Source organism: Schistocerca serialis, unplaced genomic scaffold (assembly GCF_023864345.2).
Source record: "Schistocerca serialis cubense isolate TAMUIC-IGC-003099 unplaced genomic scaffold, iqSchSeri2.2 HiC_scaffold_843, whole genome shotgun sequence".
NCBI classification, from domain to species: domain Eukaryota; kingdom Metazoa; phylum Arthropoda; class Insecta; order Orthoptera; family Acrididae; genus Schistocerca; species Schistocerca serialis.
This window is the reverse complement of record NW_026048456.1, coordinates 786,010-798,779: the sequence shown is the minus strand read 5'-3', so window position 1 is coordinate 798,779 and position 12,770 is coordinate 786,010.

Below are 12,770 nucleotides of genomic sequence, written 5' to 3'. Positions count from 1 at the left end.
TGGTGAACGAGAAAGTGCGTCTGCAATAATTTTATCCTTGCCCTTTATATACACAATATCAAAATCGTATTCTTGCAAAAATAAACACCACCTGGTCAGGCGCGGATGTTGTAATTTACAGGTCAAAAGATACGAAAGTGCTTGATGGTCCGTAAACACTTTTATCTTTCTGCCAAAAATGTAATAATTAAACCTCTTGAAGGACCAAATAACCGCAAGTGCCTCTAGCTCAGTAACTGAATAGGACTTTTCACATTCTGTTAAGACCCTACTCGCAAAACTAATCACTCTGATCTGCTCTGTTTCGTCTACTAATTCAATCTGAAACAAACAAGATCCAATTCCAACAAACGAAGCGTCTGAGGTGATACAAAATTCTTTGTCCATTTGTGGATGACAGAGAATGTTATTGTTTACAAGACCATCTTTAATTGCCTGAAAAGCTTTCTGACACTCTGGTGTCCAAATCCAATGCGTACTTTTCTTCAGAAGATTGTGCAAAGCGGGATTGTTCATTACTTGACCAGACAGAAATCGTCGAAAGAAAGACGCAAGACCGAGAAATCCTCTTAGTTGCCTCTTAGTTACCGGCGTAGGGAAATTCTTAATCGCAGACAACTTTTCCGGGTCGGGTTTAATCCCTTCAGGTGTAATCACATGACCTAAAAACTTTACCTCACGTTTTCCAAATTTTGACTTTTTCAGATTCGCTGTAACACCATGTTCTTGAAATCTCTGAAACACCTTTCGTAGAATAGCTAAATGATCTTCCCAGTTCTTAGTGGCTATCAACACGTCATCTACATAAACAGTTACCTCATCCAGAAGTTCAGGTCCTAACACAAAATCGAGAGCAGAAATAAATATTCCCGAGCTTACATTTAAACCAAAAGGCATGACCTTAAACTGATATGAGCGGCCGGCAAATATAAAAGCAGTATATTTTCTGGATTCCTTGGCCAATTTCACCTGCCAATAGCTACTTCTTAAATCGAGTGTACTCAAAAATCTAATGCCATGAAATTTTTGCAAGTGCTCCTCAAGTGCTTCAGGCCGAGTCCTTATCGGTACAATTATTTTGTTTATTGATCTGGCGTCCAGTACTAGTCTGACACTACCGTCCTGTTTAAGTACGGACAACAAGGGACTTGAGTACGGCGAAATCGATAACTCGATAACATCCCAACACAGCATTTTCCTAATCTCCTGCTTTACAGCTTCTCGTCGGGCGTAGGGTACTGAATAGCTTGCTTTGCAGAACGTTGAGTGGGGAAGCATTTCCATTTTATACTCGAACCCTTTTATTACTCCTGGTTTCTTTGAAAAGATTTTCTTGTAACTTACTAATAAATGGAACAACTCATATTTCTGCTCCCCCCTGAGTTCAGTCGATTCCTTGGCTTTAGCATCGATCTCGTCTGTGTCAGGAAGTAAGTCTTCATATTCATTGTCATTTATGTCATCCCATTTACTCAGGTCATTTGTCTGATCAAAGCACGGTTTGGCGGTCCTCTGTCGTCTCCAAACCTGATGCAATGTCAACACTGCCTTCACTTTACTCCTTAACAAGTTAACAACAACTTGTTGTTGATTTACGATAAAGGTACACATTCCAGATTCAATATCTATCACTGCTTTTGTTTGTCGAAGAAACTCCATCCCCAAGAGACATGGAACTGACAAGTTCTTTACTATTAGAAAGTGGCAAAAAACCAAAACAGATTCTATCTGCAGTTGAAGCTGCGTCTGTAAACTAACTCTCTGTTTCAATGGACCAATCGCTCCCGATATGGAGCAGCCCTGAATCGGCATTGATAAAACTTTTGAAACAGAAGACACCTGTCTGAAGAGACATGATGACATCACATTGATGTTTGCTCCTGTATCAACAACGGCTGTGAAAGGAATGTTGGCAATAGAAATCTTAATCGCAGCCTGGACCTGTTCATCATAAATGTTGTTAATGTCTTGAGCTTCTTTGTTACGTGCAAGGTCATCTCGTAAGTCGGTCTCATGGTCGTACCGTATCGCATTAACATACTCAGAATCAGTGTATTCGTTAGTACCCCCACTGGAACCGGCAGCGACCTCTAGGAGGCTGAAAGGTGCTGCCTCTAATTTTCCGCAGGATGTTTAACCTGTTTGTCATTCATGGCCTTAAGTGTTTGTTCCGTTTCATATTGGTGCTGGTTATGTGGTACAAATGCCGGTGTAGAGGGGTAAAATCCACTGGGTGCATTCACTTGTGAATAAAATACTTGAGACGGCTGCTGTCGCCCGATCTTTTGGTTGCCGGCAGAACCATTTCCTTGTGAAGGAAAGTTCGCATTTGGTACCGTTTGAAAATTGTTCCGCGGTCCTCTATTCTGTGAAAAGTTGTTCTGATGTGCTGGGTGGCCTCCGCCTTGCCCATGCCACTTGCTATTTTTCGACCTATAACTTTGATTGTACACTGGCCCATTTGAAAAATTACCAATCGTTTGTGGAGAATTTCCATACTGCTCAGGCGCAGAATTAAAGGGTGGGTTTCCGTACTGATGTTGTACCTGGTGGTTGTAAATTGGGTGGTATCTCTGCTGATTACTGTAATTGGTTTTCTGCTTCCATTTAAAGTTATTGCCATTTGCGTTTTCATAACGGCTGGCAGGTTGGCAACAGCGGTCGCAGTAGCTCGCTCTCTCCTTCGGCGCATTGTTGTCCGCGTGCGATGCATTCTGCTGGCTGCCAGGGAAGAATTTGTCGCTGCCAACCTTGGAGCGCACATCCTCGCTAATTAAATCTAAGGAATCCAGCACAGAAAGGAATGCATCCGTGTCTTCTTCGGACACATTTACTAGTTTCTCTCTAATAGACACAGGGAGTTTGCTTTTGAGAATCATAATTACGTCCTTGGAAGAAATCGGAGAATCCCAGAATTTAATTTTTGCTAGATACTTCTCGAAGTATCGCCGGAGACTTCCACGCTTCTCATTGAAAATTTCCGCACCATAGACCTCCTTCCTTAATCTTTGCTGTACCCCATTACTCCAAAATTTTGCCAAGAACATTTTCTCAAACTCTTCATAATTCCTACACGTGTCTACCATTTCCGTTCCCCATAATGCTGCATCACCAGAAATAAAGCCAGTGACGAACTGAATACGCTGTCTGTCTGTCCAGCTCCTGGGAAATATGCCGGAAAAATTCTTTAGGAACACGATGGGGTGTATTTCTCGCTTCTGCGGATGAAAAACAGGAAAAGTGCGATGCTTAATCACACTTTCCTCTTGCATTAAACTCACGATTGTGGGCGGATCATTTATTTTCCCTACTCGGGACTCAACATGACTGTCGTTTTGCATGTAATCAGGCGGTGAACGATAAGGAGTTGACTGACATTCGTCACCGTCTAAAGAGTTGTTCCCTATAGTTTGCGTATGCGTGTGCGGATTTTCTACCCAGTTTCTCAGCATTCTGACTTCGTCCACTACTTGCTGCTTCCACTCGGGAAGATCCCGTGTAAGTGTCCTCCGAATCTGTCCCAATTCAGAAACCACTGTGTCTCCAGACTTACCAGGAGCAGCTAAGATTTCATAAGTTACATCCTTGACAGTCTCCCTAAGCTCCTCCCTGACCTTCTTTTCGATAAAAATATCTTTACCCTTTATCCATTCACCGTAGTGTTCCGACAATGCCTCCGCGTGTGCTTTCACGGTGCTCTTAACCTGTTCTTCAATATTGATTGAGTCTATCTGCCTCGACAGACCCTCCACTACACCTTCAATGTCAGATACTGCATTTCTAACTGAGTTTATTTCTTTGGTAGCTGCCTGAATTTTTGTGTTTAATGTTCCAGATACTTCAGCTATTTCACTTTTCACCTGTTTCTGCATTTTCTGAATTTGATCACTGATCTTAGTTTGCACCTCACCCAAATGGGTATTTAATTCAGCCGTAATTTCTTTATGCAGATCTGTTTTGATTGTGCCTAGCTGTGTTTTTAATGATTCGCTTACAGCATCTAATCGGACGTTAACAGCCTCAATTTGTGTTTTTACTGATTCGCTTACAGCATCGAATCGGGCGTTAACAGTCTCATTTTGTGTTTTTACTGATTCGCTTACAGCATCTAATCGGGCGTTAACAGTCTCATTTTGTGTTTTTACTGATTCGCTTACAGCATCTAATCGGGCGTTAACAGTCTCATTTTGTGTTTTTACTGATTCGCTTACAGCATCTAATCGGGCGTTAACAGTCTCATTTTGTGTTTTTATAGTCTCATTTACTGCGTCAAACTGTTGTTTCAGCATTTCCATTAACGCACCGAGGTCATTTGTAGCTGCAGCGGGAAGAATTTGGACTTTAGGGTCACTTTCCCCTGTTACAGACATGGTTAGTTCAGTTTCCACACGGGAACCTACCGTTCGCGATCGTAAAGGGTATGGAATACTATTAACGTCTTCACTCCCGTCTCCTGTTGTCACCTGTCTCTGTTTACTATCTGCCATTTTCGTCAGTTAACCACGTGCTACGCAAGGCTTTCGTCGTTTGTCACTGACGTGGTGAGTCCGCTAAGATCACCGCTCTCGCGTGAGCAACAAATGAAATTCTATCTGGCGAGAAGACAAGATGGAACCTAAACGTTTCAGACAAATGAATGAAGATGCTCTTCACTGCAAATTGCACACACTATCCACCATGTTGAAAATGTAATACAGCTATACTAACAATGGGGAGAAATAATTTCTATTATCAGACTACGAATAATTTTACTTTGAAAGATAAAATAAAGCAGATTTTCTATAGCGGGAAGGAGATAGAAAGGATGTGGATCGACTTGGAAAAGCAACGTTGCTACTGAAGCACTACACTGCGTATGCAAAATTCTGACTTACTTTTTGATGGCTTGGTTACCGCTATGTTGTCTCAGCAAATTCGCGTCTCTTTTCTTTTCCTTTCTCTCGATAATTAAACTGCGTTATCGACCAGCGTATTTTCTGTCATTCTCACAGAGAGATGATGTGTACATGAAACGACAGAACATATATTAACACAAGCACATAGAAATTTTCCAAGAATTTGAACTAATTTTTGGTCGAGTCCCTGTTCGGGCGCCAAGTGTGATGTTACAAAATAAAAGTGATGTTGTTATTCAATGGAAAGTTGGAAATTGAGATTTAGCTTACTGTTTTATCAACCACAATTGGCGTAAGAATCGTGGATTGACCATTGTCATAAAATATTGCATTATGAGATGTGAATAGTTTTTACTTGCAGTTTCGCGTGGCTTGAGGCAGTCACAACTAGCGTGCTATTGATTAAGAAATCGCATTATCGTCTTTCTAATGACTTCATGATCGTAGATACGATCATAGCCGGTTGTGAAGTTATTGTTATGACAAAACAATTTCCTAAGGGACCAGAAAGTTCTTAAGGGCGCAAAAACAACTGTAACATCACACAAAAGGGAAATTCGATATTAAAGCTGATGCAAGAAGACGATAAAACAGTTTTCTTTTTATCAATGTAACACGCACATTAGACTGCTGATCTTGGTGTCTGTAATATTAGCAAAATGCATAATTAAAATGAAAATAATACTGAGGAGATAATAGGAATGAGCACTGCTAAATGATTCAGTATTCCCAGAACAAATATTTATTATAACTAAAACATATATCGTACCTTAAGCTTAATACAACAATGACGGTAGATTTTTATGTCCGTATCATGTCCATTTAGCGCTCTTTTATATAGCCATTGTCTTCTTTGAGTCGCTCGTGCATCGTCACGGTAAGTTATAACAGTTCTTTACACTTCACTCAACTCAGACATACACGTTTTTATACATTTAGTAAAAATTAGATCAGACTGCCACAAATCTGCGTCCGTCTTACTTCAGAAAAACAGTACAAGTCTTCTTAGCGCTCAAGGCTTCATTTGTTCTCCAGCGAACAAAATAGTGAAGGATCGTATATCTATCCGTATTTTTCTGTTTTTATTGCCGCCCCAAGACGACAAATTACATCATTAGAAAATTCCACCGTCGCTTTGCGACGCCTCATTATACATTAATCATTATTTACAAACAAGTATTTGCCTTCTGGCTGAAAGTATTAACTACTCGTATTTGCTGTTTTAATGAAGTCAAAAATAGCGAATGTCTCACCATCATCTATTGTCCCTGTTAACGAACTACGAGAGATGTTAAATATTGCTTCTTCACAAGTAACTTACTTGAAATGCTGTGAGGTAAAGCTTTGTGTTGGACACGGATTCGAACCCAGAACCTAATCGGATTGCTATCGAAGCACAGTCAAATGTGACATATCGGATTTTCGCGGCAGTAGCCTGATGTTTTAACTGAAATGACGAGACGAAACATTAATTTTTTCCTTCCCAGGACTCCTACCCGGCACCTATCGCTGTTATATTCTAGAGAAAACGAACGTTAAATATGGGTTTGTTGCGCCAGCAGTGATATGTGAGCATGTTTGAACTAGAAATAATATGACGAAGAGTTCAGCGCTCACTGGGAATAGAGCCCCACATATATCGTTGTTGACTACACACAAAGAGACGTCAGCTACCGAATTTTTCTCCACCAGCTGCTCAGAATAACATCTTGAACTTACAGTCATCTCGCAAATAGTTCTGTGTCTCACTGGGAGTTAAAAACGTCAGATATCGTTAGTGTTGACAACTAATGAAAATACATTAAAAATCAAAATTCTTATCCACCAGCAGATAGGTGTTCTCAAGCTAGAGCTTGATAATACATAATTAAATCTTTAGTGCCGGGCCAGGATTCGATCCCATTCACGCGTAATATGTGGAGATGTTAAGGAATCTGCAGTTTTGAACAAACAACAAATTGTAGCCGAGCTGTATTGTCACGAAGGGATCAAATTCCGCGTTAAGGGCGGTCTGAGTTGCATTCCCAGTTCAGAACCAATCTTATCGACATACAGAAGCTCAGATAAAAGATGGAATAAGTGTCCTGTGACCATACATAGCGTTTGTTTCGTCACTTGAAATAAGTAACTAGTATAAGAAAGGTTACTGGTGATAGAGTTTCTACATGTCGCCACTCCAGACTTTATTGTGGTTCAACCTACCGTCTACTTGGTAGAGAAGGAAAATCATCTTTAATGTGAATTTTCAGACCACACTGCCATTACATCTTCTTCACTTGGTGTAGCCAGGAGAGAATGGACTCTGTCTCTCCCTATCTAAAATCATTGACAGAAGTGGGAATCCAACCCAGACCATAGGTATAACAACCTACCATCCGTCCAACAGACCACGAAATCCTCTTCTCTCATTTTTCTATTGTAACGCCGTTGCGCCACAATGGATGAGAATTCTGACACACAGGCATCCTGTAGTAATTTGCACCATGTTCAGTAAATTCATTTACTTGGTTGACCGAATCACCATGAACTAGCTGCCTCGACTACCCAGTGCATACATTCCACTCTATATTTTGTAATCACCGAAATAAAATCACGTAACTGCCACCTACACAGAACTGCCAACAGTGTAGGATGCAGAAGTTTAAATAGGAAGTGTTCCTTTCCACTTGAGCTATTCTATTGCGCTATCTGTTTGTCGAAAACGTCGTTCAATAAAAAAAAAAAAAAAAGCTGTAACTGTTTGTCTCTCAGAAGTCAAGACCTGGCCATATGCATAATCTCACAGTGCTGTGGAATCAAAAAGTTCTGTCGAGCTCTGGAGCTGTTGTAGCTACGTGTCAGCTAGTAGCGTAGATAAGATGTCGCGAGTTAGAATACATTCAGTGCTACATTTTTTAAAACGCAATTCTGCTGTCTGCTGAAGTTGTCAATCTAATGGAACTTTGAACATATTTCCCTTCACTTCTCAACCCAAAGTAGTCGCATGTGGAAAAAGGGCTAACTACTGTGACATTTTGTTCTGTTCAGGTTTAATAGACAGCAGGCAGCAGATGCATCTCGAAGATGTGTAGGGAGAGCGCATCGTGCCATAATATGTCAGAAAAGTATTTTCTACATTAGCTGTCGTGTGGTAGTGAGATTTTATTCTTCTTCAAACTTTGTTTGACAGCTTTAACTCAGAACAAGTTTTCTACATGCATGTAATCAATAAACTGCACGTGCATTGTCATACTGTCACAGATAACATCAGAGAATTCGCATATATCGTTGATGATTAATTTCTCTCTCATGTTTACTATTGTTTTAACAACACTAAAGGAAACCTTACGAAAATTGTGCACTGTATTATAAGAAATGAAATAAAACTAACCACGATAACCTTACGACGAAAGTATGTTTTAATAAAACCGAGTATCTGTACACAAATGTGCCTCTATCTACACGAATTAGTAAAATACTACTCACTTAGATTTTGATTGGGTCTGTGTTTCATTGGTATGCTGTGTCGTACTCAAGAGGTATGCAAATGTGGCATTTCATAAATATAGTTACGTATTCCTAGAAACCCAAAATTCGCTTGTCAGCAGCGGAAAGAGGCGTTACCTGTTGTGCAGCATTGTAAGTTTTTCAACATTGCACTATGAGCCGAAAGTATTTTCTTGCGATTTCCTTATTGATGTTTGATCCGACTCCTTGTAGCTCTTTCACAGAAGGGATAAAAACGTTGCAGTCAGAGAGACTGGAACTGCAAACCATAACAGACGCTTTTCCACAGGTCAGCACGTTACCACAGAGCTGGCGAAGAGGTATGGGTCTGAGCGTCCTCTTACGACGGCAATAGTGCCTAGAACTCGGAAACCGCTATTTAAAGGTCGAGATTAGTTGAGATTTCCACCTGCAACGACTTTCCTGGGCTGTAAACCGTAAATTTACAATCTTTTGTTACCCTTCAAGCGATAATAACTAAGATCATTCAATGGAAATGACAGGTAAAATCAAGTGAACTTTGAGGCTTAATTCCGTGCACACCAGGAAGTAACTCCTCGATCAAAGAGTTGCCAAACATACGTTGCCTTATCTCAGTTACAGTACCAGCAGGAAGAAGACGAACCGATGTGATCCTACAGCGGGCTGGGAAGTGACCATAGCTGGTGTCTCCAAGTCGCGGCTGCTACGGCCTGGAATACATAATGCGTCTGACTCGCTTACTGTAACTAGGTTTAGGGACTGGAGCGTAGTTACTAATAATACTCAGAATTGACTGCAAACTAAGCATCATAAATCAGTAACTCTCATTGTTGTTTTTATATTTCTTTAGTAAGTGTACTCAAAACTAAGAAACTCATTCACAGGCGTTTTCGTGCCTCGCCAATAGTCCAGCACAACAAACAATTAAAAATAAAAAAGAATGTTTATATATATATGTGTGTGTGTGTGTGTGTGTGTGTGAGTGAGAGAGAGAGAGAGAGAGAGAGAGAGAGTGTAAAAAATTGTTGTAAAGAAATTGAATCATGGTATTTAAAGAAATCTTTCATTGTAATGACACGTTCCACATCATTACGAAATGTCGTATTCATGATCTATGGAACAAGAAGTAATCTAATGTAATGTAATCTAATCTAATCACATCATATTGATGACCAGCCGTAAAGAGTCATGAATTACCGAAATTTTTGCCAATACCAGTAACCAAACCTAAACTTGAAAATAAAAGACGACAAGTTTTGTAATAAACCGTAACTCCTATCAAGACCCTTTCGTCCCTGTTATCTAACCACGAAAGATGTCTGATATACCTCCATTCTGAAGTAACAAAGTGTGCATGCATTTAAAGATGAAGTGCATGATGTGAAGTTCTGTGACGGAGATACAAACCCAACATGAAATCGGATTGTTAACTAAGAAAAATCAAATGTTACGTATCGGTTTTTCTTACGAGCCGCTAGGCGTCTGAATCTAAAATAAGGATACAAACTTTTGTGCCTAAGAGACAATCGAACTGCACACCTACCGTGCATCCACGAATGTAGCTTAAGTATCGGTTTCTTACTCACGAACAGTAAGATGTGTGCGTGTTTGACCAGAAATAACGACACCTGTTGCGATTGTTGGCAACACGTGAACAGACATTAAAAATGCTCGTTAATTTTCACTAGCAGGTGGGTGTGCACTTGATAGAGCTGGAAATGAAATTATGAATATTTTTGTACTGGATCAGGATTCGGACCCACATATTTACCTTTGGAGGAGACCTAGAGAAGACTGCAGTCTTGGGAAAAGGAACGAAATGATTGAACTATACTGTTCAGAGAGATTCAGATCCTCGAAAGAGGAGATACGAATGCGAATCACAGTCCAGCACCAAATTTTTCACCGTCTCTAGTTCAATCAAGTACAAGTAAACTAAGAGCCCTGTCCCTTTAATTGGCTATCGGTTCATCAAATAAAATAAAATTTGCTAATGTAAGTAAGCTTACTGGCGACTGTATTTCTGTTTACAATGACTTCCGCTATGTCATTTCCCAACGTAAACTGGCTCTGCCCAGTTGGTTCACACTTCATAGTGGATTTTCTCGAACTAAGAAATTTGCTGAATTTGTGAAAAATCAAAATGGCTTCACATCCAGCCTATGATGCCTAGAAGAGTCTTTACATCCTGCTGACATGAGAATAGCATAATCTCTGCGTCAGAAGCTTGCTTCTACTTAACCATTTAATAGACTCGCATTTTTTCCACAGTGATTAATTTTGTAAGTTAAGCACATCATCCGTCACAGCACACTCCAGGGGCTGGGAAATGTGGCCACAATGGTCTGGTGGAACGAACTATCACAGGTGCAATGCGTGGATTCAGGCATTTGCTTTTAAGAGGCACACACAGATTTTTTTTACCTCTGGTAACCTCAAGAGAAAGACGTTATAATCCAGAATCAGCATTAAGCATCACGTTCCTTCATTACCAACTGGGCAGAGCCAGTTTACGTTGGGAAATGACATAGCGGAAGTCATTGTAAACAGAAATACAGTCGCCAGTAAGCTTACTTACATTAGCAAATTTTATTTTATTTGATGAACCGATAGCCATTTAAAGGGACAGGGCTCTTAGTTTACTTGTACTTGATTGAACTAGAGACGGTGAAAAATTTGGTGCTGGACTGTGATTCGCATTCGTATCTCCTCTTTCGAGGATCTGAATCTCTCTGAACAGTATAGTTCAATCATTTCGTTCCTTTTCCCAAGACTGCAGTCTTCTCTAGGTCTCCTCCAAAGGTAAATATGTGGGTCCGAATCCTGATCCAGTACAAAAATATTCATAATTTCATTTCCAGCTCTATCAAGTGCACACCCACCTGCTAGTGAAAATTAACGAGCATTTTTAATGTCTGTTCACGTGTTGCCAACAATCGCAACAGGTGTCGTTATTTCTGGTCAAACACGCACACATCTTACTGTTCGTGAGTAAGAAACCGATACTTAAGCTACATTCGTGGATGCACGGTAGGTGTGCAGTTCGATTGTCTCGTAGGCACAAAAGTTTGTATCCTTATTTTAGATTCAGACACCTAGCGGCTCGTAAGAAAAACCGATACGTAACATTTGATTTTTCTTAGTTAACAATCCGATTTCATGTTGGGTTTGTATCTCCGTCACAGAACTTCACATCATGCACTTCATCTTTAAATGCATGCACACTTTGTTACTTCAGAATGGAGGTATATCAGACATCTTTCGTGGTTAGATAACAGGGACGAAAGGGTCTTGATAGGAGTTACGGTTTATTACAAAACTTGTCGTCTTTTATTTTCAAGTTTAGGTTTGGTTACTGGTATTGGCAAAAATTTCGGTAATTCATGACTCTTTACGGCTGGTCATCAATATGATGTGATTAGATTAGATTACATTACATTAGATTACTTCTTGTTCCATAGATCATGAATACGACATTTCGTAATGATGTGGAACGTGTCATTACAATGAAAGATTTCTTTAAATACCATGATTCAATTTCTTTACAACAATTTTTTACACACTCTCTCTCTCTCTCTCTCTCTCTCTCACTCACACACACACACACACACACACACACACACACACACACACACACACACACACACATATATATATATATATATATATATATATATATATATAAACATTCTTTTTTATTTTTAATTGTTTGTTGTGCTGGACTATTGGCGAGGCACGAAAACGCCTGTGAATGAGTTTCTTAGTTTTGAGTACACTTACTAAAGAAATATAAAAACAACAATGAGAGTTACTGATTTATGATGCTTAGTTTGCAGTCAATTCTGAGTATTATTAGTAACTACGCTCCAGTCCCTAAACCTAGTTACAGTAAGCGAGTCAGACGCATTATGTATTCCAGGCCGTAGCAGCCGCGACTTGGAGACACCAGCTATGGTCACTTCCCAGCCCGCTGTAGGATCACATCGGTTCGTCTTCTTCCTGCTGATACTGTAACTGAGATAAGGCAACGTATGTTTGGCAACTCTTTGATCGAGGAGTTACTTCCTGGTGTGCACGGAATTAAGCCTCAAAGTTCACTTGATTTTACCTGTCATTTCCATTGAATGATCTTAGTTATTATCGCTTGAAGGGTAACAAAAGATTGTAAATTTACGGTTTTCAGCCCAGGAAAGTCGTTGCAGGTGGAAATCTCAACTAATCTCGACCTTTAAATAGCGGTTTCCGAGTTCTAGGCACTATTGCCGTCGTAAGAGGACGCTCAGACCCATACCTCTTCGCCAGCTCTGTGGTAACGTGCTGACCTGTGGAAAAGCGTCTGTTATGGTTTGCAGTTCCAGTCTCTCTGACTGCAACGTTTTTATCCCTTCTGTGAAAGAGCTACAAGGA